This window comes from Lithobates pipiens, unplaced genomic scaffold (genome assembly GCF_037356315.1).
Source record: "Lithobates pipiens isolate NorthernLeopardFrog02 unplaced genomic scaffold, aLitPip1_a1.2 Scaffold_19, whole genome shotgun sequence".
NCBI classification, from domain to species: Eukaryota; Metazoa; Chordata; class Amphibia; order Anura; family Ranidae; genus Lithobates; species Lithobates pipiens.
Genome location: NW_027507764.1, coordinates 193,516,745 through 193,536,575, shown reverse-complemented (window position 1 = coordinate 193,536,575; position 19,831 = coordinate 193,516,745). Strand labels below are relative to the sequence as shown.

The following is a 19,831-nucleotide window of genomic DNA, read 5'->3' as shown; positions in this document are numbered from 1 at the left end:
GCATGGGTGTTCACACCATGCAATCCGATTCCTGTCCGAGTTTGCAGATCGCACTGCGATATGCGAACTGATCTGGGGGTGTCATTAACTTTTCACTGACACTCCCAGCAGTTCGCATAGGGCAGTGTGAACTGCCGCCGGGAGGCATGCGATGCGGGAACCCGCAGCGGATTCGCAGCGTTCCCGCATCGCAGCAGTGTGAACCCAGCCTTCGACACAGTTGGCATTTCAAAATTTTCCTGGAATGTAACAAATCTTCACTTTTTGAAATCAGTTTCACATTAAAGAGTAACTCCACTTTTGTTGATGAAGAAAAATAATAATAAATAATAATAATAAATATCCCCAAAATTTTTCTAAAAAACATTTCTTCCTCAGTTTAGGCTAATATATATTCTTCTACATATTTTTGGTAAAAAAAAAAAAATATATGTTGCAATAAGCATATATCGATTGTAATGGTGGTGATCTGTGATTTTTAATAGTACTGCGACATTTCAGATCGGGCACTTTTGACACATTTTGTGGACCATTGACATTTATACAGCAATCAGTGCTATAAAAATGCCATGATTACTGTATAAATGTCACTGACAAGAAAGGGGTTAACACTAGGGGGCGATCAAGGGCTTAAATGTGTTCCCTAGTTAGTGTTTCTAACTGTATGGGGATAGGACAGACTGGGGAGGAGACATATCGTGGTTCCTACTTAGAAGGCACTTAGAATCACTTTCCCGAGGTATATCAGCGTGAGACGGTCGGCAAGTGGTTAATAACATTAATTTACAATATGGCTTGTGTAGTAATGCATACACTATACTTTTTTTTCTTTTATTTGCTAATTTTTTTCACAAAAGCGGATTCACCCTTTAAAATACAGGAATGTGTTGTCCTCTTCTAGGTGTACTACAGTGTACTACCTGATTAAAATCAGACTTTCATGAGGTATCAATGAAAATTACATTATACGTTCCATATATCCCAGAGCGTTCTTGATTCTCAGTGCCATATCTGTCATGTAGATGTACATCTTTATGGCTTGTCAAAAATATCAACTAAATTAATTCCAACATTCAATTCAATCTGAATTATAGTTCTAGGAAGTCTCTGTGGAAATTGATGACAGAATAATTAGCACTTCACATACTTTACTGAGAGGCAAAAATCATTTTTAATCATTTTATTGGATTTAACATTTTGCAATAACCGAGGACTCCACATATGCAGTAGTGTAACTGTAGCCAAAACTGCAAAAACATAGTGTGATGCACAATTACAGGAATTACAGCCCCAAACGTTACCTCAAACCCCAACTTTTTTTTGTCTTGGATAGAGCAAGGTGTAGAACCTCTGTCAGATTTTACTGCTCTTTATTTTGGCTCATATAGTGATTGTCAGGGCAGGAAGTGAAGGGAAATCTTATGCACAGTACACAGGATCTGAAAATCCGATGACAAAAATCGCTTTTAGATCGATTGTACAATAATCTGATCATAGTATACAGCATTCGAGAGCCGATTACGACAGTTCATGCAACAATATTCAAAGAGACAAACAGGAAAAAAATTCTCAAATGACAGAGCAAAAGATTTGTTCAATCAGTACAGCATTGGTCCCAAAAAAAAAAAAAAAATCGGAAGACCAAGCCACGCATGCTCGCAAATGAAAGAATACAATAAATTACATCCAAAGTTGTAGACTGTCTTACAAAATTTTTTGTAACTTTAGTAACCTCTTCATTTTCGATAGAAGACTAGCATGCAAAATAAAATAAAAAAACTGATGATCATTGATCTGATATTCTCATTGAGTGTATGAGGCTTTATGTAATCTCTTCATTTTCGATATGAGACTAGCATGCAAAAAATAAAAATAAAAGAAGATAATTCGTCCGATATTCTCATCATGTGTATGAGGCTTCAGCCAGTAATATAAACTAGACCAGGGCTCGACAAACCCCGGTCGCCAGAACGCATTTGCGCCTAGATTTCGTGTCCTGGCGACTGGGGCAACGCTGCTGGGGTATCCTGTCTCCATTTGGACCCCGAACTCCGCCGCGCAATTCCATCGGGCCGCGCCGGCCAGTAATTGAGGCCGCGGCTTTGCGGCCTTCTAAAATCTTTCGGTAGTCTGGCGCCATCTTGTGATGGATGTAGAAATTACACCCTATTCCAATAATGCTAATTCCTAATGGAGTGAAGCTCCCCTGCCTGTTTTTTGCCCAACGGTGAGTGTGGTGGCTGGTAAATGGCTTCTCATTATATTATATATATATTATTAAATTTATTAATTTATTTATTAATTAAATTATATATATATATATATATATATATATATATATATATATATATATATATATATATATATATATATATATATTGTAATTTATTTTATTTTTTTTGTAAAAAGTAAAAAAAAATATTATTTTAATTAAGGAAAAAAAAAATATTATTTGTAATCCTCCCTGCTTGACCCCTTTCACAAGGGCTGTCTGATCAGGTTCACCTGTCAGTTTTTCAGGCGGACCTGATCGAACCCTTAGCAGGGAAATGGCAGTAAATGAGCGGGAATATGTCGGAAAAAATAGTCACATTCTTTTGTTAACCACTTCGTGCCCGCGCTATAGACGAAAGATGTCTACAGCGTGGACACCAATTGCCGGGAGGGCGTCCCTAGACATCCTCCTGTTTACTTCCCCTCTGCACGCCGCCATGGGCGAGCATCGGGGAAGTTCTGTGTTGGCCGTGTCCCTTGGATACAGCCAATCACAGATCATGCTAAATGACCAATCACAGCGGCCATTTAGCACTCGAGCGGTGTGTCCAATGAGAGGTGATCTCATATGTGGGGGGCTGGGGGCTATCTTCCCCTCACTCGTCTCCATGTCAGGCCAGGGACAGGTCCAGATCGCCGTCACGGACCTGGCTCCTAACTTTTTTAGCTGGCTCCTAGATTCCAAGCAAATTTGTCAACCCCTGAACTAGACAGAAGTTAAAGTATATGTAAACCCCAACAATCAATGTCTCCTATAGGACTGTAAGACCCCTTTCACACCGAGGCATTTTTCAGGGGATTTTGGGCTAAAAATAGCACCTGTAAAGCGCCTGAAGAACACCTCCCCTGCATCCCCAATGTGATAGTGCGAGTTCGCACTGGGGCGGTGCGCTTGCAGGATGTTAGAAAAGTCCTGCAAGTAGCATTTTTTCGGGCAGTGGAGGAGCGGTGTATGCACCACTCCTGCCCATTAAAATCATATGGGCTGAGCTTCGGCATGGGCGCTTTTAACCCTTTCCTTGGCCACTAGCAGGGGCTAAAATCGCCCGCTTTCGGCCGGAAAGTGCCGCTAATATTAGCAGAGCTTTTCCGCTGACACCCCTGCCCCAGTGTGAAAGTGCCCTTAGGATAGCTTCACACACATACGTCTTGCAGTGTGTTTTCAGTTTTGCAGAAACACACTACAGTGCAGTTCCTATGGGTCATGTTCATATCTGTGCACTGCAGACATCCCGACCTTCAAAAACTCATAGTGCTCTGCATTAAAATGTTGCTTGCGTTTTTGATGCGTTTCTGCTGCATTTTTGCTAGTTTCTGCAACAGACAAAAAAACACAAACCGCATTAAAGCACGTAAAAAATGTGTGCCAAAAAAATGAAACATATACATACAAAGCATCAACCACAATCTGCATAGGTGTTAGCCTAGCCTTGTTATTCGCTTATGTAAATTTTGGTCCATTGTTACCATTAAACGCATTTTGCTATATCTGTTTGATAAGAGCAAAACCTGTTGGTGCAAAGTGCAGTGTACACTTGTGGCCTATTCCTGACCTCTCCAAGGTGCCGAGAATGGAGCCAAATGTCAGGAAGAAGCAACTCTTGGGCACATACACATTCATTTCATCATCATTGGCTGCCCGATGGTTGTAAATGACGGGAAGCCCAGAAGAAGATGACAGTGGATGAAGCTGCGGGCGACAGCTCTGATCTCTCAGTGCCCGGTGAAAGCAAACAGTCAGGCGAGTCTGCCATGACATGTAAATATGCTGTGCATACTTGCATATTACGGCACAGTCGCAGAACCACAGTTCCTCTTTAACTACTTCAGAACCAGCCTGTAATACTTCATTACCTAGCTAGTTTTCACTGCTGTGATAGTTTGAATGATAATTACCAAATTAATTGTATATCATTTTTAAAGACAGAGAAAGATTTAATTTAGTGGTAATCCAAGTAGTTGTATAGGCTGAAGATTTGTTTACCTTCATGCATTCTGCCATTGGCTGCTGTCAATCACAACCAATGAGGCCAGGGCGGGGCAGGGCTGAGCCACGATCTCTGTGTCTTATGAGCAGAGAGAGCTGGCTTGGAAGCGAGCGCGCACCAGTGTCCCCACAGCAAGCAGCTTGGGGGCACGCACTAAGGGGGGGTGCTGGCGGGGGACCCAAGAAGAGGAGGATGGGGTTGTTCTGTGCAAAACCACTGCACATAGCAGGTAAGTATGACATTTTTTTTTCTTCAACCACTTCCCAACCAGCCGCCGTCATACCGCAGCAGGTCGGCACGATCCCGCAAACCGTCGTAGCTATACGTCGGCTCGTGGGATCATGATAGCAGGCGCGTGCGATCGCTGCACAGTGGGGGTGCCGATGCTCCTGGCCGACGGTCGTCTGTCCCTATTAGCTAGGGACCACGATCTTTCACTTCCTCTAGTCAGTCCCCTCCCCTTTCAGTTACACTCAGCTCCCAGGGAACACAATTAACCCCTTGATCGCACACTAGTGTTAACCCCATTCACTGCCAGTGACATTTATACAGTTATCAATGTATTTTTATCACACTGATCACTGTATAAATGCTAATGGTCCCAAAAATATGTCAAAATTGTCCGATGTGTCCACCATAATGTTGTAGTCATGATAAAAATCACAGATCACCACCATTACCAGTAAAAAAAATAAAAATAATAATGATAAAAATGCCGTAAATCTATCCCCTATTTTGTAGAAGCTATAACTTTTTCATAAACCAGTCAATATACACTTATTGCAATTCTTTTTACCAAAAATATGTAGAAGAATACATATTGGCCTAAACTGAGAAAAATTATTATTTATTTATTTATTTTTTTAAAGAAAAGGGGATATTTATTATAGCAAAAAGTTATTATTGTTTTTGTGTTATTATTGTGTTTTTTTTCAAAATTGTCGAATTTTTTTGTTTATCGCGCAAAAAATAAAAACCGCAGAGGCGATCAAATACCACCAAAAGAAAGCTATATTTGTGGGGAAAACAGTATGTCAATTTTATTTGGGGGCAACATTATGCGATTGCGCAATTGTCAGTTAAAGCGAAGCAGTGGTGAATCTCAAAAAATGGCCCGATCATTAAACAGGCAAATTTTCTGGGGCTGAAGTGGTTAAATAAAAATCTTTCCGTTAAATCACTTTAATAGCCAATGGGTTTTGATTGTTTACTACTAAAAGGAACTAAGACCAAACATACTGTAAAACAAAAACAAAAAAAGTATATATATTCCTCCTTTTCTGTTAAATGAAAAATGTCAGGACAGTATGAAAACCTCTTAACTACTTTTAATACAGGGCACTTTTACCCCCTTCCTGCCCAATCCAATTTTCAGCACTGTCACACTTTGAATGACAATTGCGCAGTCATGCTACGCTATATTCATATTAAATTTTTATCATTTTTGTCCCACAAATAGAGTTTTCTTTTGGTGGCATTTGATCGCCTCTGTGTTTTGTTTTTTTTGCTAAACAAATTAAAAATACCTTTTTTTTTAAAAACAAGAAAAAGTTTTTCTTTGTTTCTGTTATAAAATATTGTAAAAAAAATATATGTTTTCTCCTTCACTGATGGGCACTGATGAGGTGGCACTAAAATGTAGCACAGGCATTACTGAAGGGGCATTGACAAGAATTACTGATGGACACTGATTGGCATTCTTTATTTGTACCGATTGACATTTGTGCACACCCCTCCCCCCGCCCCATCAGGAGAGCCGTTGATCGGCTCTCCTCTGTTCGTGTCTTGTCAGCACAAACAGAGGAATGCCGATTACCGACATCTCCTGGTTACCATTTGACCAGCTTTAATTGGTCACAGCTGATCACGTGTTAAAGAGCCTATGTCATAGGCTCTTTACTGAGATCGGAGATGTGTGTCAGAGTGACACAATACACCACTCATCAGCGCTCTGCGCTCCCATGTGGGTGCGCACGAGTGGCTTATCCTGCTGGACATCATATGATGCCCAGTCAGGATAACTGATCCCCCGCTCGGCCGTCATTCTGCTATAGGCTACGCGGGATGTGGTTAAGAAAGTAGACACCCTAATGTGATCTAATTTTTTTCCAAATGAAGAAACATGTTAGTATTTAGGGGTAAACACAAAGCTTGGTATTGGTGCACTAGATACATTAAAGTAGAACTATAGGGAAAACTTTTTTTTTCTTTTTTGATAGAGTAAGCACGGGTTATAACCCATCCGATTTTTTTTTTCGCCATCTGTGTCCCATTGTGGAGATTTCCCTTCAATTCCTCTCCCATAGCCAAACAGGAAGTGAGAGGAAATCCCTACAAATTAAGGGAATTCCTTGGGGGACCCCTAAGTCGCCAGAACTAGTGTCCTCATTGGAAGATTTCCCGTCTATTACTTTTCTGGGGACAACCCCAAATTTGGGATTTTCTTTTACTTTCAATGATAATGGTACAAAGAACCACAGGAAAAATAGAGCGGGTGAATCTCCTTAATGGGGGCACAGACAGCATTAAAAATGGACAAGCAATCTAATCCATCTCCACTCTATCCAAAACAATAAAAAAAGGTTTGCCTTGAGATATACTTTATACCAGTCACACACAGGGGAATGACGAGATGTCGATTTTAAAGGATAAGTTCACCTTTCTGAACATTTTATACCCATATTTAGGGTGTAACATCTTCAGCATCAGACCCCTCTCCCTTCAATCCCCTCCTTCTTTGCGTCAGCGAGCCGGGGATCTTTTCCCCGTACTCTCTGCCACAATTCAAAGAGAGAGTGGCCACGTGATCGATTCACAGATCCCTGTGAATCAATGAACTACAAGTATCAACAGCCCTTGCGGCTTGTAGTTCTGAATGACCTACTATGTCGTCGCCGTTGAGAGCTGTGGTAGTTCATTGATTCTTCCAGTCACTGTACTGCCTGTCAACTGCCTGCCCATTTGATGTACGATTTACAGGGCAGACAGCTTACACTAACAGTCTGCAGGCATCCTGCATGGCATCAGTGATCTACTGAAAAAAAATACTATATATAAAAAGTGAAAACGGGCATACATCCACTACCTCGGCGCTTATGAAACCTTCAACTTTAAAACATATAAATATTTCCAATAGATACCAGCTGCTTAAATTCGTAAACAGTATAAGTAAAAAATAGTAAATTTCCACAGGCACCTCAATAGGTACCTATGTATACCATAGCAGCGCTACTGTCATTAATTGTTATGACCAGCTTTCATACGGTATTCACATATGAGAAAAGATGTATAACACAGGGTGATAGCCAGTCCAAAAGACACAGATGATGGTATAAATGTGGAGATCCTCAAACGGCACGCTCCCACTAGGGGTTCGCACTCACCAGAGAGTTAAAAACATCATCCGTTGGAATGTTTTTAAATGACCGTCATCCTCCTTCCTGGATAGTGTCAGCGCTGCAAATCGTCTCCACCGTGTAATTGTAAGAGGAACGCAGACCACAGTTCCACTTACAATTACACGGTGGAGACGATTTGCAGCGCTGACACTATCCAGGAAGGAGGATGACGGTCATTTAAAAACATTCCAACGCATGATGTTTTTAACTCTCTTTTGAAAAAAATATGCATTTATTATTTTTTGTTAAAAGGTGAACTTATCCTTTAAAGTACAAATCACACACAGAGACAGGAGGGAGCTGAAGAGGTTAAAGTGACAGGTCCTAGGAGGTTGCGCTAGAGGGAAGAACATCTGGTGGATCCACAGCAGCGATCTGACATTAAGTGGGAGGGGGTACCCCCCAAAAAAGGAAAGATGTCCAAAGGTGGTATGGGAAGGGGGGAGGAGGCAAAAAAAGCACAACATCTCCTTTTAGGTGAAGGTCTATTTTAACCACTTAACAACCGGCCCATAGCCGAATAACGGCTACAGGGTGGTTGTTTAACTCTGAGAGGCCGTTAATTAATGGCCTCCCAGAATTCCGCTCTCGTACACCCCCTGGGGCACGCACTCGAGCGCATCGCGGATCACGGTAAACGGCGCCCATCGCGGCCATTTACCACATGATTGCTCCGTCAAATTACGGAGTGATCACTTGTTCCTCCCTCCCCTCTCTGTACCGATTGGTACAGCGGAGGGGGAAGAGATCGGTGTCAGCAGCGCTGTTGGCTGCATCTGCAGTGCCCACATCACTGCTGACCAAAATGTAACCCCTCAATTCCCTGCCAATACTCTGCAATACCCTGCCAATACTCTGCAATACCCAATACCCTGCCAATACCCAATACTCTGCAATACCCCTGCCAATACTCTGCAATACCCCTGCCAATACTCTGCAATACCCCTGCCAATACTCTGCAATACCCCTGCCAATACTCTGCAATACCCCTGCCAATACTCTGCAATACCCTGCCAATACCCTGACATTTTTTATTTTTTTTATTTCAGGCTTCCCAGCCTAGAGATGAGATGTGGGGTCTTATTGACCCCATATCTCACTGTAAAGAGGACCTGTCATGCCATATTCCTATTACAAGGGATGTTTACATTCCTTGTAAGAGGAATAAAAGTGATCAAAAAATGTATTTTTGAGGAAAAAAAATTCAAACTAAAATAAAGTAAAATGAACAATAAAAAAAGAAATATTTTTTTTAAAGTGCCCCTGTCCCCATGTGCTCGCATGCAGAAGCGAACGCATACGTAAGTCCCGCCCACATATAAAAATGGTGTTCAAACCACACATGTGAGGTATTGATGCGAACGTTAGAGCGAGAGGAATAATGTTGACCCTAGACCTCCTCTGTAACTCAAAACATGTAACCAGTAGAAAAAAAATTAAAGCGTGGCCTATGGGGATTTTTAAGTAGCGACGTTTGGCGCCAATCCACAAGCGTGTGCAATTTTGAAGGGTGACATGTTAGGCTCGGTTCACACAGGGGGCGATGCGAGGCGACACGACTTGCCTCGCCGCGACCTGCCGCGACCTCAGCGACGACTTGCAAATGACTTCTGTATAGAAGTCAATGCAAGTCGCCCCGAGGTCGCCCAAAAGTAGTACAGGAACCTTTTTTCTAAGTCGGAGCGACTCGAGTCGCTCCTCTTAGAACGGTTCCGTAGTACAGAACGGGGGCGACTTGTCAGGTCGCGGCACGGCAAGTCGTGTCGCCTCGCGTCGCCCCCTGTGTGAACGGAGCCTTAGGTATCTATTTACTCGTAACTTCATCTTTCACATTATGCAAAAACATTGGGCTAACTTTACTGTTTTTTTGTTTTTTTTAAAAAGCATGTTCGAAAAATTGCTGCGCAAATACCGTTCGAGATAAAAAGTTGCCCTATTCTCTAGGGTCTTTGCTAAAAAACATATATAATGTTTTGGGGTTCTATGTAATTTTCTAGCAAATAAATTACAATTTTTACATGTAGGAGAGAAATGTCAGAATTGGCCTGGGTGCTCCAGAACGCCTGATGGTGCTCCCTGCATGTTGGGCCTCTGTATGTGGCCACGCTGTGTAAAAGTCTCACATATGTGGTATTGCCATACTCAGGAGTAATAGCAGAATGTGTTTTGGGGTATAATTTGTGGTATGCATATGCTGTGTGTGAGAAATAACCTGATAATATGACAATTTTGTGAAAAAGAAAAAAGAAAAGGGAACAAAAATCTTGATTTTGCAAAGAATTGTAGGAAAAAATGACAACTTCAAAAACCTCACCATTGCCTCTTACTAAATACCTTGGAATGTCTTCTTTCCAAAAAGGGGTCATTTGGGGGGTATTTGTACTTTTCTGGCATGTTAGGGTCTCAAGAAATGAGATAGGCCGTCAGTACTTCAGGTGTGATCAATTTTCAGATATTGGCACCATAGCTTGTGGACTCTATAACGTTCACAAAGACCAAATAATAGCCACCAATTTGTACTTATTTTTACCACAGATATGTAGTAGTATAAATTTTGGCTAAAATTTATGAAGAAAAATTACTAATCTGCTTAAATTTATAACAGAAACGAAGAAAAATTCTTTTTTTTTTTTACAGAATTTTCAGGCTTTTTTCTTTTATAGCACAAAAAATTAAAAACCCAGCAGTGATTAAATACCACCAAAAGAAAGCTCCATTTGTGTGAAAAAAATGACAAAAATTTCTTATGGGTACAGTGTTGCATGACTGAGTAATTGTCATTCAAAATGTGAGAGCACCGAAAGCTGAAAATTGGTCTGGTTATTCAGGGTGTTTAAGTGCCCAGTGGTCAAGTGGTTAATATACAGGTCACCCTGAGGGGTGGTGAAAGGGCTAAAAAGAACCGTCAGTGAAACTGAATGAATGGATCTGCAGCTGCTGGTATTTGATGCAATTCTTCCCCGTTCACAAATCTCTGCAAGTTCTCTCCTTCCGCTTGTGAACATTGTGATGTGGACACAAAGTCACTTTTCAACTTTAGGCCCATTTTAGCCTATGCTTATCCTTGCTTTGGACACATTCGCTAAAGGTAAAAACAGAGTTGTGATGGCATTTCACATATCAAATGATGCCAGGTTCATGTTAACCACTTCAGGCCCGGAACATTTTACCCCCTTCTTGACCAGAGCACTATTTAAAATTTGGTACTGCGTTGCTTTAACTGACAATTGCACCACTGTCCCCAAACAAAATTTACATCCTTTTTTCCCCACAAATAGAGATTTCTTTTGGTGGTATTTGATCACCTCTGCTTTTTTTATTTTTTGCACTATAAACAAAAAAAAGAGGGACAATTTGGAAAAAAAAAAAAAAACAATATTTTTTACTTTTTGCTATAATATATATTCCCAAAAATGTTTTTAAAAAACAAATTTCTTCATCAGTTTAGGCCAATATATAGTCTTCTACATATTTAATTGGGGAAAAAAATGCAATAAGCGTATATTGAATGGTTTGCGCAAAAGTTATAACGTCTACAAACAATGGGAAAAATGTAAGGCATTTTTAATGGCATTTTTTTTTTTACTGGTAATGGCAGTGATCTGCGATTTTCAGCGGTATTGCAACGGTCAGATGGGACAGTTTTGACAAATTTTTGGGACCATTGACATTTATACAGTGATCAGTGCCATAAATATACACTGATTGCTGTGTAAATGTCACTGGCAGAGACACAAGCTGACAGACGAACAGAAAGCAAAACAGATGGAAACCTCTGGAGATTTCATTACCATATGTGACCAGTATCCATCCTTATTGTAAACCATCGTCACAGGGGATGAGACCTTTGTGCCAATTCTTGCCTCAAACCTCTTCTCGATCATACATCGTACTCCCCTGATATGGCTCCTGTGGACCTCTTTCTGTTTGCCTGCCATCAAGAAAGACGCACGTTTTGCAGTTGTGGTGGCAATCCATGAATGTGTGACAGTGGTTTGTTTTCTGTTACTATTCACCAAACTTTTTAGACACACCTCGTAGGTTTGTGAATCAGCAGTGACAATACTAATAGCCGTGTCCCCTGAAACACCTCACTTTAGGGCAACCTCATCAGTACCCATCAATGAAGGAGAAAACTTACTTATTTACAAAGTTTTGTAACAAACAAAAAAAAATTTTTTTTTTCAACATTTTTGGTCTTTTTTTTTATTCGTTTAGCAAAAAATAAAGACCGCAGAGGTGATCAAATACCACCAAAAGAAAGCTCTATTTGTGGGCACAAAATTAAATAATTTTGTTTGTCCAGCAATGTGGGGGGATCGAAGCCCCGCTCGTCCCCTCCTCTGCTCGGCAGCGCCAGGAGTGCAACTGTGGGCACCCGGTTGTGGCTTCACAGCCGGGCATCCACTGTGCATGCGTGAGCAGCGCCACGATTGGCCGCACAGTCATCTGGGACCTGTCACGTGTCCCAGATGACTGACAGGAGGGAGGAGGCAGAGCTGAGCCCTTCCTGCGCTGAGGTGAAATGATGTCACTAGCCCAGGCACCAGAGGAGGCAGACTATGAGGGACCCCCTAGCAACAGGCATTTAGAGGGGAGTTAAAGAAAAAGAAAATGTCCAAATGTTTGTTTTGTTTTTTAGGAATTTTAATGATTTTTTTTTCTTTAAGGTTCCTAATGGCTCCGAATCTGAATATCGTACAACAGATGGTATGAATTTTTTGCTTAATAGTTGCAAGCAGAAATTGAATAGGCTGCTAAAGTTACGAAAATTCTTGAATGACAGAAAAAAAATTCAAAATAAAAAAAATCAGAAGTGATGTCATGTGTTGTATTTTCGGACGACCACTGTACTGACTGAACGGAAATCATACAATCTGGTATCGTACGAGGAAAATCGTCCGATCTAATAATACTGGAAGAGTTGTCGTGATCGGCTCTTGAAAGCTCCATACCAACAATCCGATTATTGTACGATTGCGTCGAAAGCGGTATTTTTCGTCCAATTTTCAGATCGTGTGTATGGGCCATTACTCACATTTATTCGTACACAGGCTAATTTAGACAGGAGCTAATTAACCTACGAGTATGTCTTTGAAGTGTGGGATAGTGATGGGAAGTCTGGATCTTTTAAGTGAATCGGTTCATTTCAAACTACTTACTGAAATGAACCGATTCAATGAGTCGATTCTTCGGTTCACTTGCCGAGTCTACTGACAAGCAAGTGACCCAAAGCTCTCACTCAACCTTCTTAAATTATTAGAATCAAAAGAATGATTCTTCACAGAAGGTTGGCAGGTCCTGGGGACGTTTACTTGTATTTAGTTCCTTACTCACAGCACAAGCACAATCCTATTGTTGTGTCAGACCACAATTTGTCGGATTAGACAATGTCATCAATTTTGATGACGCACAAAACACTGTATAAATTAAAAGTATTTTTTTGTGCACGTGAACCTCATTCTGATGGGCCAACTTCACAGTTAACATTGCTAGCCATCAGATTTTTTCCATAGTCTCCACAGCGCACACACACAGTTAAAATTATCGGATTTTACTACAGTGGGCGGGCGAAGTACCCACGGTAGTAAAATCCAATCGTAAGGGCCCTTTCACACTTGAAAGTCGTGTGAATTTTTGCCACAATTTGTACTTTCATGTGACTTAAAGCGGAGGTTCACACAAAAATTGAACCTCAGCATTTCAGAACCCTCCCCCCCTCCGGTGTCACACATTTGACACCTTTCGGGGGGGGGGGGGTGCAGATAGGTATCTGCACCCACTTCCGGGCATAGACTCCCATAGGAGTCTTCGGCTGTCGACATCGCTGGACTCCAGGAAAGGCAAGTATCCATTTATTAAAAGTCGGCAGTATTTGTAGCTGCTGGCTTTTAATCCGTTTGTTTTAGGTGGACTCCCTCTTTAAAGCAATACCTATGTAATCTTCAGGTCTCTACCTCAAGCTGCATCAAAATCGGACCAAAGTAGTGCAGTGACTACTTTGGAGTCGCTGTGACTTGAAGATGCACCAATATGAACGGTACTCATTAGAAATCATGGGATACCACTTGTCATGCGACTTTGCAGTCCCAAGTTGCAGGACAAGTCACACAAGTGTGAAAGGGGCCTCATTATACACTGTAAAGACTACGGACAAATCTGATGGCTAGCGTCTTAACTGAAGCTGACCCATCAGAATGCAGTTCACAATAGCGTACTGCGCTACCTGATCATTGATTTAGTGTTGTTCAACTATGGTTCTTTCAGTGTACTGTGTTCTAACAACTCGTATGATTCTTTAACTCGCTGTACTGTGTACTCTTGACTCGTGTTTTAGGTTTGTATCCAGTTCCTGAGTGTCATGTGCCCTGATTGGTTGCAGGTAGGGGCCAAGCTCTATCACTCTAGGATCATATTACCAGGCCTGCTCTGCTATGCTAGTATTGAGTGCATAGTGAACTGTTTCAAAGGGATCAGGTCACTCAGATCAATCGATTCGATCGGTTCACTGAAAAGAATCGATTCAAAAGACATAGTGTGGGAAGGAACTTCCGCAGGCACAGAGAGAACATGCAAACTGCATACAAGTGGTACCATGGCTAGGATTTGAACTGCCAACCCCAATGCTGCCAGGCAGAAGTGCTCACCACTTAGCCAGTGTGTTGCCCGCCACTAATGCCTCATTCACATGTTTGCACAGAAGTGTACACCACAGGAGGGCCAGATTTACCTGCACAGGTGCTCTAGGGATTTTGCAAGTTGAGAATTTTGGATCTTTGAGCTACAATACCATACCTCCCAACTAGGGATGAGCTCAGACGTGTTCGCATGGTCCATGTGCAGAGCCCGCCAGCAAGTCGGCGCAGCGCTGCGCTAATCCAGGCAGTGACACATTGCCCGATCTCTGCAGCCGCACATCAAGGCAATATCTCACTGCCTGTGATTAGCCCAGCGCTGACTTCCTGGGCTCAGCACATGGACCATGTGAACACACCTGAGCTCATCCCTACTCCCAACATTTAGAGATGGGAATGAGGGGCACCTACTAGCATGTATGTAGGCATAGGACACTCCTCCTGCCACACCCCCTTAAATGAGAATTAACCCCCCCCAAAAAAAAAGGTTAATTCCACAAGGTTTTTTTTTTTTTTTTTAACCACTACCATTCCTTTATATTGACTTTTAAAATGTACACATGCAGCACTTTAGAAGTTGGATGAAAGGTTTAGCACTGGGAAACATTTTTTAAAAGATAAAAATTGCATTTTATATACAACTATATAGAGCTGCACGATTCTGGCCAAAATGAGAAATCACAATTTTTTTGCTTAGAATAAAAAGATTGAGATTCTCTCCCATGATTCTCGCAACGTAAAATCTTTCACATTGCACAGAAAAAAATGGGGTAACTTTACTGGTTAGTTTTTTTGTTTTTTTAATTCATTAAAGTAATAAAAAAAAAAATTGCATTTGAAAGACCACTGCACAAATACAGTGTGACATAAAATATTGCAACAACCACCATTTTATTCTCTATGGTGTCTACTAAAAAAATATATGTTTGGGGGTTCTAAGTAATTTTCTAGCAAAAAAAAAAGAAAAGGATTTTACCTTGAAACCAACAAATGTCAGAAAAAGGTCCAGACCCCTTTCACACTAGGGCGCTTTGCAGGCGATACAGCGCTAAAAATAGCGCCTGTAAAGCGCCTCTCCTGTATCTCCGGTGTAAAAGCCTGAGGGCTTCCACACTGAAGTGGTGCGCTTGCAGGACGTTAAAAAAACTTCTGCAAGCAGCAGCTTTGGAGCTCCTAAACATATACTCTATTCCCGCCCATTGAAATCATTGGGGCAGAGTGGCTATACCGCCAGCAAAGCACCACTGCAGTGGCGCTTTTAACCCTTTATCGTCTGCTAGCAGGGGGGGTTAAAACCACCCCGCTAGTGGCTGCATAACGCCACTAAAACGATGGTAAAGTGACGCTAAAAATAGCGCAGTTATACCGCAGCTGCCCGCAATGCCTCGGTGTTTAAGTGGTTAAACTTTTTTCACTTACACACAAAGGGCTCCATCCCACGGACGTGTCCGGAGCCCGCTCTGCTCAGCGGGGGAACGCTCCGTCAATCCCCACTGAGCAGGAAGAAGACAGGTCCGTCTCTGCACATTGTGCAGGGACGGACCTTATCAGAGCGCTGCTCTCTCCTAAGGGAGATCAGATGAAGAAGGACCGTAGAGTCCGTCGTCACCCGATCCGATGACGGATGGAAAAGTAGGTTTTTCCTCCGTCACACTTTTTCAGATCGGAGGCGGTCGGATGTCAGCGGACATGTCACCGCTGACATCCGGCGCTCCATAGAGGTCTATGGAGTGTCTCGTTCAGGTCCGCCTGTCAGTTTTTTTAGGCGGACCTGAACCTCTATGGAGCGCCGAATGTCAGCGGTGACATGTCCGCTGACATCCGACTGGCTCCGATCTGAAAAAGTGTGCATCCGTGTGAAAGAGGCCAAAGTCTATTCCATTAAAGCGGGAGTCCGCCGGGACTCCGCGTTTTTTTTTTTTTTTTTTAAAGTCAGCAGCTACAAATACTGCAGCTGCTGACTTTTAAAATAGTGACACTTACCTGTCCAGCGCGCCCGCGATGTCGGCACCCGAAGCCGATCTCTAGATCGACACTCGAGTGCTGCCGCCGCCATCTTGGGTTTGGGAATCAGGAAATGGAGCCTTTCGGCTTCATTTCCCGGTTCCCTACTGCGCAAGCGCGAGCCACGCTGCACAATGAGGACGGTCCCCGCTGCCTCTGGGATCTGTGTGTTTCCCAGCAGGCAGCGGGGCACTTGCAGAAGGGGGCGGGCACTTGCGGAAAGGGGCGTAATGTACGCCCCTTTCCGCAGAGAGCTAGCCCGGAAGTGGGTGCAGTTACCTGGATTATCCAGGTAACTGCACCCCCCTCCCCCCTGAAAGGTGCCAATCGTGGCGCCGGAGGGGGGGAGGAATCCGATGAGCGGAAGGTCCATTTTAGGGTGGACCTCCGCTTTAACAAAATTGTTACAATGTTTATACCCAAGTTCAACTGATAAAGAATGTTGTGATTGTTGGCAGACTGTCCAGTTTTTTCTCTTCCTTTCTTTTGGCTGTGGCTTCAGAAGAACAGAGAGAATTCTTTGCATAGAAAAAATTGTGAAACACTTTAGTCAAGATCGCAATAATGATTCTTGACAATTAATTGTGCAGCTCTACGACTATATAGATTAGGCTAAAATGGGGGACAAATGAGGGGGGAAAGAGGGACATTGCTCGAAATCAGGGACAGTTGGGAGCAATGCAATATATTCATGTGTTCCCACATTAGAGTACACACAATACAAGAAGCTCCCATTCACTGTCCTCCATGCAGCATCACTATTTAATAAGCACAAGACTTCCCCACATCACTGCAGCATAATGACCAGCAGTCTATGTTGCCTTCTACAGTATATGACTGTGTGTGTACACCGCATGTCACCCACCGAGCACCGATCTGTCCCCAGCACTTCACATGTACCTCGTGCTGATCTGCAGCCTCTCCTGACAGTCTCCTAACACTCAGCACTCACTTCCTGGTACCGTATGTCACCTAAAACTAGGCACGCCGTACATCTCCTAATACATCCTCATGTCCGCTCTGCTAGACTGAGAACAGCCTCGATGATTTGTTTTCATGTTTCTTTTGCTACGCTCTGCATTGGTGGTTTTACTTCCGGAATGTTCTCACAAGATTTGAAATATGTATGAGCTATAGACAAGTTCAAATGGGTGAGGTGCACGTCAGAGTAACAAGTGCAAAGGCTTATATTATAGGAAACGACAAAAAGGGATTGCTGCACAAAAATAGTTTTAATGAAAAATGTAATCAAAATATATAGGCCATCATTGTAACAATCGTTCGGACTAATACAGATCACGCCCTTCTTCAGAACGTGGTGCCTATGAATGATCACATACATGGTACGATTTGGGCTGGCTATACATAGTCGGATTTCTAAAGAATTTTCTTTTGAAAATCTGAAAATTCGTTCATTTTGTGATCCGATGATGCCACCATTGATTTCTAAATTCGAGCAACTAAGCCTTCATTTTCACCTCATGTTGCTACAGAAAATAATTTTCCGTGGCTGGGAATAGGGTTGCCACCTTTTCTTCAAGTCAAACCCGAACACTTTAGCGGAACACGGCAATTTTTTTTTATAGTATAAACTTTATATATATTTTGCCATTAAATAACATTTCTAATCATATGAAGTTAATAACAAGAGTCCCCCTTTACATCAGAGTCCACAGAGTTCCCCTTTTACATCTGAACTCGCAGAGTTCCCTTTCACTGTAAGGGGGGGACTCTGCAGACTCTGATGTAAGGGAGAACTCTGGGGCCTCTAACATAAGCAATTCTCTGAGAACCCTGATTTAAGGGGGAACACTGAGAACTCTGATGTACAGAGAGGACTCTAATGTAAGGGAGAACACTGTGGCTTCTGGTGTAAAGGGGAACTCTGGTATAAGGGGTGCTCTGAGAACCTTGATTTACCTTAGTGTACTCACTCAGAGGCAGGAGAGAGAAGGGGGGAGACTTCAGTGACAGACAGGGATGGATGGTGAGCTCACTCACCCCTTGGCAGTCAGCACCTCTCATCCAGATGTATCCGAGGCTGCTGAATTGAAATTTCCGGCCCCAACTTTCCTTTTCTGAGGCACAGCATTGGGGATTGGCGTGTGAGCAGACACAGAGAGGTAGGGGTGGGAGGATGAGGTGCTGTTTGAGCCCTCTCTCTTCTCCCATCTGTGTGTGTGTTTGGGGTGGATTGTTAGTCCTGGCTTTGGGCAGTGTGAAAGAATGTAACAGACACTCTCAGCTTAAACAACTGAAGCCAGTAACCCTGCTGGGCAGCCATAGTCCAGTCTAAATAATGTGTCCGGGTTTCAGGCAGTCTGAAACCCGAACGCATGATTCCAAACCCGAACTGTCGGGGTGAATCCTGGACAGGTGGCAACCCTAGCTGGGAATCTTCTTTTCTTTCTCTCCAGGAATTTTCTTTTCTTGGACATGTGCATTTCTTTTTCGATTACATTTCTCGCACGATTCTCCCATCATTAGAAAATCGTTTGTTTTCCAAAAATTTCCAACATGTCCGATTACTCAAATTTGATTGCCGCACGAAAATCGCCTGTTGCTGCAGCCCACTATTGGTGTGAAATACGAACGAAAATTCTTAGATAAGCTTTTCGAAATAAAATTCTTTCAAAATTCAACCCATGTATGGCCTTGCCTTATATTAGTATGGCCTTGCCTTATTATAGAATTAATACATCTACATTCTATTAAATAATCAACCAGCCTGTCTAGAATCAATTAATCACTGGATCTGAGACACATTATAGTAAGACTCAGTTCACACTGGGACGACTTGTCAGGCGACTTAGCCGCCTGACAAGTCACATCCCGTTCTGTGCTATGGAACAGTTCTAATAGGAGCGACTCAAGTCGACTTAGAAAAAGGTTCCTGTACTACTTTGGGGGCAACTTGAGGCGACTTGCATTGACTTCTATACAGAAGTCGTTTTGCAAGTCCCCGCTGCTGTCGTGTGCAGGTCGCCAGAGGCAGTCGCACTGCAAGTCGTGCTGCCTCAGTGTGAACTGGCTCTAAGGCTCGCTTCACATCTATGCATGTTGCTTTTGAGCGTTTCTGCAGTGCTTTTTGCGATGCTTTCCGCGTTTTTGGACACGCGTTTTTACTGCGTTTTTTACACTGTATATAGCTGGTTGCTAAGGAGGGGGCCGGGAAGCCGGCCGCCGCATCCTTAACACTCGATAAGTTATGAGTTGTCAGCGGGCTTCCCACTGAATGTAAAAAAAATTGACAGAAAAAACGCCGTGGGGTCCCCCCAGATCCATACCAGGCCCTTGGGTGTAGTATGGATTCGGAGGGGCCCCACGCCAAAATAAAAAAAAATGGCATGGAGGTCCCCCCAAAATCCATACCAGACCCTTATCCGACCATGCAGCCCGGCAGGTCAGGAAAGGGAGGGGATGATCGAGCGCAACCCCCTCTTGAACCACACCAGGCCGCATGCCCTCAACATGGGGGGATGGGTGCTTTGGGGCAGGGGGGCCCCAACTAGGTATCCTGAAGCCGTCCCTT

The 19,831-nt window shown here is 42.9% G+C and overlaps 1 protein-coding gene across 2 annotated transcripts in view; it reads right to left on the bottom strand.

Annotated features, from left to right (window-relative positions):
- TPK1 (thiamin pyrophosphokinase 1) overlaps positions 1-17,298 on the bottom strand; it is an 805,392-nt gene extending 788,094 nt beyond the window's left edge. The window contains exon 1 of one of the 2 annotated variants that reach the window (XM_077491603.1): positions 17,200-17,298. The gene's annotated coding sequence lies outside the window, so the exon portion shown is untranslated. Of the gene's footprint in view, positions 1-17,164 lie in introns of both variants that reach the window. The other variant, XM_077491602.1, reaches the window with a different exon arrangement.
- Positions 17,299-19,831: the final 2,533 nt, after the last annotated feature.